A 10,215-nucleotide genomic window follows, 5' to 3' on the forward strand; every position below is an offset into this window, starting at 1 on the left:
AAAGCCGGCTAAAAAGTGAATAATCGACAACTAAAACTTGAATTGTACTACTTCTTACTGGCTACTACTTCAACTTAGAATCTCCTTCTGTGTTCTACTATGGTACTTTTAGTGTCTCCGCATACCGCAGCACGCGACATAGCTTTGCAGACGATAAATGTAACCGTCTCAGAGAGAAGAGCGGCCAATGTGACGATCTGGCTTTAAGTCGATTCGATAACAATAGACCAAAACGGACGGATTTCTCAGGTTTTTACTACATATGAACACTTCTCACATTCTCCCGTGCAACGCGGCTGCTAGTTCTCCTTTCATGCAAAATCTTAAGGTTCCACGTCATGTCCAATGAACCAAAGCCTTCTAAAAAGTGTATAATCGAAAACCAAAACTTGAATTGTACTACTTCTTACTGGCTATTACTTCAACTTAGAAGCTTCTTCTGTTTTCTACTATGGTGCTTTATGTGTCTCTACATACCGCTGCACGCAACATAGCGTTGGAGAGGATTAATTCAAGCGTCTCAGAGAGAAAAACGGCCAATATGACGATCTGGCTTTAAGTCGATTTGATAACAAATGACGAAAACGGACGGATATCTCAGGTTTTTACTACATATGAACACTTTTCACATTCTCCCGTGCAACGCGGCTGCTAGTCTTCCTTTCATGCAAAATCTTAAGGTCCTAGGTCACGTCCAAGCCACCAAAGCCGGCTAAAAAGTGAATAATCGACAACTAAAACTTGAATTGTACTACTTCTTACTGGCTATTACTTCAACTTAGAATCTCCTTCTGTGTTCTACTATGGTGCTTTTAGTGTCTCCGCATACCGCAGCACGCGACATAGCTTTGCAGACGATAAATGTAACCGTCTCAGAGAGAAAAGCGGCCAATGTGACGATCTGGCTTTAAGTCGATTCGATAACAAGTGACGAAAGCGGACGGATTTCTCAGGTTTTTACTACATATGAACACTTCTCACATTCTCCCGTGCAACGCGGCTGCTAGTCCTACTTTCATGCAAAATCTTAAGGTTTCACCTCATGTCCAAGCCACCAAAGCCGGCTAAAAAGTGAATAATCAATAACTAAAACTTGAATTGTACTACTTCTTACTGGCTATTACTTCAACTTAGAAGCTTCTTCTGTGTTCTACTATGGTGCTTTTAGTGTCTCCGCATACCGCAGCACGCAACATAGCTTTGCAGACGATAAATGTAACCGTTTCAGAGAGAAGAGCGGCCAATGTGACGATCTGGCTTTAAGTCGATTCGATAACAAATGACGAAAACGGACGGATTTCTCAGGATTTTGCTACATATGAACACTTTTCACATTCTCCCGTGCAACGCGGCTGCTAGTCTCCCTTTCATGCAAAATCTTAAGGTTCCACCTTATGTCCAAGCCACCAAAGCCGGCTAAAAAGTGAATAATCGGTAACTAAAACTTGAATTGTACTACATCTTACTGGCTATTACTTCAACTTAGAATCTCCTTCTGTGTTCTACTATGGTGCTTTTAGTGTCTCCGCATACCGCTGCACGCGACATAGCTATGCAGACGATAAATGTAACCGTTTCAGAGAGAAGAGCGGCCAATGTGACGATCTGGCTTTAAGTCGATTCGATAACAAATGACGAAAATGGACGGATTTCTCAGGATTTTACTACATATGAACACTTTTCACATTCCCCCGTGCAACGCGGCTGCTAGTCCTCCTTTCATGCAAAATCGTAATGTTCCACCTTATGTCCAAGCCACCAAAGCCGTCTAAAAAGTGAATAATCGGTAACTAAAACTTGAATTGTACTACTTCTTACTGGCTATTACTTCAACTTAGAAGCTTCTTCTGTGTTCTACTATGGTGCTTTTAGTGTCTCCGCATACCGCAGCACGCGACATAGCTTTGCAGACGATAAATGTAACCGTCTCAGAGAGAAAAACGGCCAATGTGACGATCTGGCTTTAAGTCGATTCGATAACAAATGACGAAAATGGACGGATTTCTCAGGTTATTACTACATATGGTCACATCTCTCATTCTCCCGTGCAACGCGGCTGCTAGTCCTCCTTTCATGCAAAATCTTAAGGTTCCGCCTTATGTCTGAGCCACCAAAACCGGCTAAAAAGTGAATAATCGGTAACTAAAACTTGAATTGTACTACTTCTTACTGGCTATTACTTCAACTTAGAAGCATCTTCTGTGTTCTACTATGGTGCTTTTAGTGTCTCCGCATATCGCAGCACGCGACATAGCTTTGCAGACGATAAATGTAACCGTTTCAGAGAGAAGAGCGGACAATGTGACGATCTGGCTTTAAGTCGATTCGATAACAAATGACGAAAACGGACGGATATCTCAGGTTTTTCTACATATGAACACTTTTCACATTCTCCCGTGGAACGCGGCTGCTAGTCCTCCTTTCATGCAAAATCTTAAGGTCCTAGGTCACGTCCAAGCCACCAAAGCCGCCTAAAAAGTGAATAATCGACAACTAAAACTTGAATTGTACTACTTCTTACTGGCTCTTACTTCAACTTAGAAGCTTATTCTGTGTTCTACTATGGTGGTTTTTGTGTCTCCACATACCGCTGCACTCGACATAGCGTTGCAGAGGATTAATTCAAGCGTCTCAGAGAGAAAAACGGCCAATATGACGATCTGGCTTTAAGTCGATTTGATAACAAATGACGAAAACGGACGGATATCTCAGGTTTTTACTACATATGAACACTTTCCACATTCTCCCGTGCAACGCGGCTGCTAGTCCTCCTTTCATGCAAAATCTTAAGGTCCTAGATCACGTCAAAGCCACCAAAGCCGGCTAAAAAGTGAATAATCGACAACTAAAACTTGAATTGTACTACTTCTTACTGGCTACTACTTCAACTTAGAATCTCCTTCTGTGTTCTACTATGGTACTTTTAGTGTCTCCGCATACCGCAGCACGCGACATAGCTTTGCAGACGATAAATGTAACCGTCTCAGAGAGAAGAGCGGCCAATGTGACGATCTGGCTTTAAGTCGATTCGATAACAATAGACCAAAACGGACGGATTTCTCAGGTTTTTACTACATATGAACACTTCTCACATTCTCCCGTGCAACGCGGCTGCTAGTTCTCCTTTCATGCAAAATCTTAAGGTTCCACGTCATGTCCAAGGAACCAAAGCCTTCTAAAAAGTGTATAATCGAAAACCAAAACTTGAATTGTACTACTTCTTACTGGCTATTACTTCAACTTAGAAGCTTCTTCTGTTTTCTACTATGGTGCTTTATGTGTCTCTACATACCGCTGCACGCAACATAGCGTTGGAGAGGATTAATTCAAGCGTCTCAGAGAGAAAAACGGCCAATATGACGATCTGGCTTTAAGTCGATTTGATAACAAATGACGAAAACGGACGGATATCTCAGGTTTTTACTACATATGAACACTTTTCACATTCTCCCGTGCAACGCGGCTGCTAGTCTTCCTTTCATGCAAAATCTTAAGGTCCTAGGTCACGTCCAAGCCACCAAAGCCGGCTAAAAAGTAAATAATCGACAACTAAAACTTGAATTGTACTACTTCTTACTGGCTATTACTTCAACTTAGAATCTCCTTCTGTGTTCTACTATAATGCTTTTAGTGTCTCCGCATACCGCAGCACGCGACATAGCTTTGCAGACGATAAATGTAACCGTCTCAGAGAGAAAAGCGGCCAATGTGACGATCTGGCTTTAAGTCGATTCGATAAGAAATGACGAAAACGGACGGATTTCTCAGGTTTTTAGTACATATGAACACTTCTCACATTCTCCCGTGCAACGCGGCTGCTAGTCCTACTTTCATGCAAAATCTTAAGGTTCCACCTCATGTCCAAGCCACCAAAGCCGGCTAAAAAGTGAATAATCAATAACTAAAACTTGAATTGTACTACTTCTTAACGGCTATTACTTCAACTTCGTAGCTTCTTCTGTGTTCTACTATGGTGCTTTTAGTGTCTCCGCATACCGCAGCACGCAACATAGCTTTGCAGACGATAAATGTAACCGTTTCAGAGAGAAGAGCGGACAATGTGACGATCTGGCTTTAAGTCGATTCGATAACAAATGACGAAAACGGACGGATATCTCAGGTTTTTCCACGTATGAACACTTTCCACATTCTCCCGTGGAACGCGGCTGCTAGTCCTCCTTTCATGCAAAATCTTAAGGTCCTAGGTCACGTCCAAGCCACCAAAGCCGGCTAAAAAGTGAATAATCGACAACTAAAACTTGAATTGTACTACTTCTTACTGGCTATTACTTCAACTTAGAAGCTTCTTCTGTGTTCTACTATGGTGGTTTTTGTGTCTCCACATACCGCTGCACGCGACATAGCGTTGCAGAGGATTAATTCAAGCGTCTCAGAGAGAAAAACGGCCAATATGACGATCTGGCTTTAAGTCGATTTGATAACAAATGACGAAAATGGACGGATATCTCAGGTATTTACTACATATTAACACTTTCCACATTCTCCCGTGCAACGCGGCTGCTAGTCCTCCTTTCATGCAAAATCTTAAGGTCCTAGATCACGTCAAAGCCACCAAAGCCGGCTAAAAAGTGAATAATCGACAACTAAAACTTGAATTGTACTACTTCTTACTGGCTACTACTTCAACTTAGAATCTCCTTCTGTGTTCTACTATGGTGCTTTTAGTGTCTCCGCATACCGCAGCACGCGACATAGCTTTGCAGACGATAAATGTAACCGTCTCAGAGAGAAGAGCGGCCAATGTGACGATCTGGCTTTAAGTCGATTCGATAACAATAGACGAAAACGGACGGATTTCTCAGGTTTTTACTACATATGAACACTTCTCACATTCTCCCGTGCAACGCGGCTGCTAGTTCTCCTTTCATGCAAAATCTTAACGTTCCACGTCATGTCCAAGGAACCAAAGCCGTCTAAAAACTGAATAATCGACAACCAAAACTTGAATTGTACTACTTCTTACTGGCTATTACTTCAACTTAGAAGCTTCTTCTGTTTTCTACTATGGTGCTTTTTGTGTCTCTACATACCGCTGCACGCGACATAGCGTTGGAGAGGATTAATTCAAGCGTCTCAGAGAGAAAAACGGCCAATATGACGATCTGGCTTTAAGTCGATTTGATAACAAATGACGAAAACGGACGGATATCTCAGGTTTTTACTACATATGAACACTTTTCACATTCTCCCGTGCAACGCGGCTGCTAGTCTTCCTTTCATGCAAAATCTTAAGGTCCTAGGTCACGTCCAAGCCACCAAAGCCGGCTAAAAAGTGAATAATCGACAACTAAAACTTGAATTGTACTACTTCTTACTGGCTATTACTTCAACTTAGAATCTCCTTCTGTGTTCTACTATGGTGCTTTTAGTGTCTCCGCATACCGCAGCACGCGACATAGCTTTGCAGACGATAAATGTAACCGTCTCAGAGAGAAAAGCGGCCAATGTGACGATCTGGCTTTAAGTCGATTCAATAAGAAATGACGAAAACGGACGGATTTCTCAGGTTTTTACTACATATGAACACTTCTCACATTCTCCCGTGCAACGCGGCTGCTAGTCCTACTTTCATGCAAAATCTTAAGGTTTCACCTCATGTCCAAGCCACCAAAGCCGGCTAAAAAGTGAATAATCAATAACTAAAACTTGAATTGTACTACTTCTTAACGGCTATTACTTCAACTTCGTAGCTTCTTCTGTGTTCTACTATGGTGCTTTTAGTGTCTCCGCATACCGCAGCACGCAACATAGCTTTGCAGACGATAAATGTAACCGTTTCAGAGAGAAGAGCGGCCAATGTGACGATCTGGCTTTAACTCGATTCGATAACAAATGACGAAAATGGACGGATTTCTCAGGTTATTACTACATATGGACACTTCTCTCATTCTCCCGTGCAACGCGGCTGCTAGTCCTACTTTCATGCAAAATCTTAAGGTTCCACCTTATGTCCAAGCCACCAAAGCCGGCTAAAAAGAGAATAATCGGTAACTAAAACTTGAATTGTACTACTTCTTACTGGCTATTACTTCAACTTAGAAGCTTCTTCTGTGTTCTACTATGGTGCTTTTAGTGTCTCCGCATACCGCAGCACGCAACATAGCTTTGCAGACGATAAATGTAACCGTTTCAGAGAGAAGAGCGGCCAATGTGACGATCTGGCTTTAAGTCGATTCGATAACAAATGACGAAAACGGACGGATTTCTCAGGTTTTTACTACATATGAACACTTCTCAAATTCTCCCGTGCAACGCGGCTGCTATTCCTACTTTCATGCAAAATCTTAAGGTTTCACCTCATGTCCAAGCCACCAAAGCCGGCTAAAAAGTGAATAATCAATAACTAAAAATTGAATTGTACTACTTCTTACTGGCTATTACTTCAACTTAGAAGCTTCTTCTGTGTTCTACTATGGTGCTTTTAGTGTCTCCGCATACCGCAGCACGCAACATAGCTTTGCAGACGATAAATGTAACCGTTTCAGAGAGAAGAAAGCCAATGTGACGATCTGGCTTTAAGTCGATTCGATAACAAATGACGAAAATGGACGGATTTCTCAGGATTTTACTACATATGAACACTTCTCACATTCTCCCGTGCAACGCGGCTGCTAGTCCTACTTTCATGCAAAATCTTAAGGTTCCACCTTATGTCCAAGCCACCAAAGCCGGCTAAAAAGTGAATAATCGGTAACTAAAACTTGAATTGTACTACTTCTTACTGTCTATTACTTCAACTTAGAAGCTTCTTCTGTGTTCTACTATGGTGCTTTTAGTGTCTCCGCATACCGCAGCACGCGACATAGCTTTGCAGACGATAAATGTAACCGTCTCAGAGAGAAAAACAGCCAATGTGACGATCTGGCTTTAAGTCGATTCGATAACAAATGACGAAAATGGACGGATTTCTCAGGTTATTACTACATATGGACACTTCTCTCATTCTCCCGTGCAACGCGGCTGCTAGTCCTACTTTCATGCAAAATCTTAAGGTTCCACCTTATGTCCAAGCCACCAAAGCCGGCTAAAAAGTGAATAATCGGTAACTAAAACTTGAATTGTACTACTTCTTACTGGCTATTACTTCAACTTATAATCTCCTTCTGTGTTCTACTATGGTGCTTTTAGTGTCTCCGCATACTGCAGCACGCGACATAGCTTTGCAGACGATAAATGTAACCGTTTCAGAGAGAAGAGCGGCCAATGTGACGATCTGGCTTTAAGTCGATTCGATAACAAATGACGAAAACCGACGGATATCTCAGGTTTTTACTACATATGAACACTTTTCACATTCTCCCGTGCAACGCGGCTGCTAGTCTTCCTTTCATGCAAAATCTTAAGGTCCTAGGTCACGTCCAAGCCACCAAAGCCGGCTAAAAAGTGAATAATCGACAACTAAAACTTGAATTGTACTACTTCTTACTGGATATTACTTCAACTTAGAAGCTTCTTCTGTGTTCTACTATGGTGCTTTTAGTGTTTCCGCATACCGCAGCACGCGACATAGCTTTGCAGACGATAAATGTAACCGTTTCAGAGAGAAGAGCGGCCAATGTGACGATCTGGCTTTAAGTCGATTCGATAACAAATGACGAAAACGGACGGATTTCTCATGTTTTTACTACATATGAACACTTCTTACATTCTCCCGTGCAACGCGGCTGCTAGTCCTACTTTCATGCAAAATCTTAAGGTTCCACCTTATGTCCAAGCCAGCAAAGCCGGCTAAAAAGTGAATAATCGGTAACTAAAACTTGAATTGTACTACTTCTTACTGGCTATTACTTCAACTTAGAAGGTTCTTCTGTGTTCTACTATGGTGCTTTTTGTGTCTCCGCATACCGCAGCACGCGACATAGCTTTGCAGACCATTAATGCAAGCGTCTCAGAGAGAAAAACGGCCAATATGACGATCTGGCTTTAAGTCGATTCGATAACAAATGACGAAAACGGACTGATATCTCAGGTTTTTACTACAAATGAACACCTTTCACATTCTCCCGTGCAACGCGCCTGCTAGTCCTCCTTTCATGCAAAATCTTAAGGTCCTAGGTCATGTTCAAGCCACCAAAGCCGGCTAAAAAGTGAATAATCGACAACTAAAACTTGAATTGTACTACTTCTTACTGGATATTACTTCAATTTAGAAGCTTTTTCTGTGTTCTACTATGGTGCTTTTAGTGTTTCCGCATACCGCAGCACGCGACATAGCTATGCAGACGATAAATGTAACCGTCTCAGAGGGAAAAGCGGCCAATGTGACGATCTGGCTTTAAGTCGATTCGATAACAAATGACGAAAACGGACGGATTTCTCAGGATTTTGCTACATATGAACACTTTTCACATTCTCCCGTGCAACGCGGCTGCTAGTATTCCTTTCATGCAAAATCTTAAGGTCGTAGGTCACGTCCAAGCCACCAAAGCCGGCTAAAAAGTGAATAATCGACAACTAAAACTTGAATTGTACTACTTCTTACTGGATATTACTTCAACTTAGAAGCTTCTTCTGTGTTCTACTATGGTGCTTTTAGTGTTTCCGCATACCGCAGCACGCGACATAGCTTTGCAGTCGATAAATGTAACCGTTTCAGAGAGAAGAGCGGCCAATGTGACGATCTGGCTTTAAGTCGATTCGATAACAAATGACGAAAACGGACTGATATCTCAGGTTTTTACTACAAATGAACACCTTTCACTTTCTCCCGTGCAACGCGCCTGCTAGTCCTCCTTTCATGCAAAATCTTAAGGTCCTAGGTCATGTTCAGGCCACCAAAGCCGGCTAAAAAGTGAATAATCGACAACTAAAACTTGAATTGTACTACTTCTTACTGGATATTACTTCAATTTAGAAGCTTTTTCTGTGTTCTACTATGGTGCTTTTAGTGTTTCCGCATACCGCAGCACGCGACATAGCTATGCAGACGATAAATGTAACGGTCTCAGAGGGAAAAGCGGCCAATGTGACGATCTGGCTTTAAGTCGATTCGATAACAAATGACGAAAACGGACGGATTTCTCATGTTTTTACTCCATATGAACACTTTTCACATTCTCCCGTGCAACGCGGCTGCTAGTCCTCCTTTCATGCAAAATCTTAAGGTCCTAGGTCATATCCAAGCCTCCAAAGTCGGCTAAAAAGTGAATAATCGATAATTAAAACTTGAATTGTACTACTTCTTACTGGCTATTACTTCAACTTAGAAGCTTCTTCTGTGTTCTACTATGGTGCTTTTAGTGTTTCCGCATACCGCAGCACGCGACATAGCTTTGCAGACGATAAATGTAACCGTTTCAGAGAGAAGAGCGGCCAAGGTGACGATCTGGCTTTAAATCGATTCGATAACAAATGACGAAAACGGACGGATTTCTCGGTTTTTTACTACATGTCAACACTTTTCACATTCTCCCGAGCAACGCGGCGGTTAGTCCTCCTTTCATGCAAAATCTTAAGGTCCTAGGTCATATCCAAGCCTACAAAGTCGGCTAAAAAGTGAATAATCGATAATTAAAACTTGAATTGTACTACTTCTTACGGGCTATTACTTCAACTTAGAAACTTCTTCTGTGTTCTACTATGGTGCTTTTAGTGTTTCGGCATACCGCAGCACGCGACATAGCTTTGCAGACGATAAATGTAACCGTCTCAGAGAGAAAAGCGGCCAATGTGACGATCTGGCTTTAAGTCGATTCGATAACAAATGACGAAAATGGACAGATTTCTCAGGTCATTACTACATATGGACACTTCTCTCATTCTCCCGTGCAACGCTGCTGCTAGTCCTACTTTCATGCAAAATCTTAAGGTTCCACCTTATGTCCAAGCCACCAAAGCCGGCTAAAATGTGAATAATCGGTAACTTAAACTTGAATTGTACTACTTCTTACTGGCTATTACTTCAACTTAGAAGGTCCTTCTGTGTTCTACTATGGTGCTTTTTGTGTCTAAGCATGCCGCAGCACGCGACATAGCTTTGCAGACGATTAATGCAAGCGTCTCAGAGAGAAAAACGGCCAATATGACGATCTGGCTTTAAGTCGATTCGATAAGAAATGACGAAAACGGACGGATTTCTCAGGTTTTTACTACATATGAACACTTCTCACATTCTCCCGTGCAACGCGGCTGCTAGTTCTCCTTTCATGCAAAATCTTAAGGTTCCACGTCATGTCCAAGGAACCAAAGCCTTCT

This window comes from Schistocerca gregaria, unplaced genomic scaffold (assembly GCF_023897955.1).
Source record: "Schistocerca gregaria isolate iqSchGreg1 unplaced genomic scaffold, iqSchGreg1.2 ptg000496l, whole genome shotgun sequence".
In the NCBI taxonomy this organism is placed as follows: domain Eukaryota; kingdom Metazoa; phylum Arthropoda; class Insecta; order Orthoptera; family Acrididae; genus Schistocerca; species Schistocerca gregaria.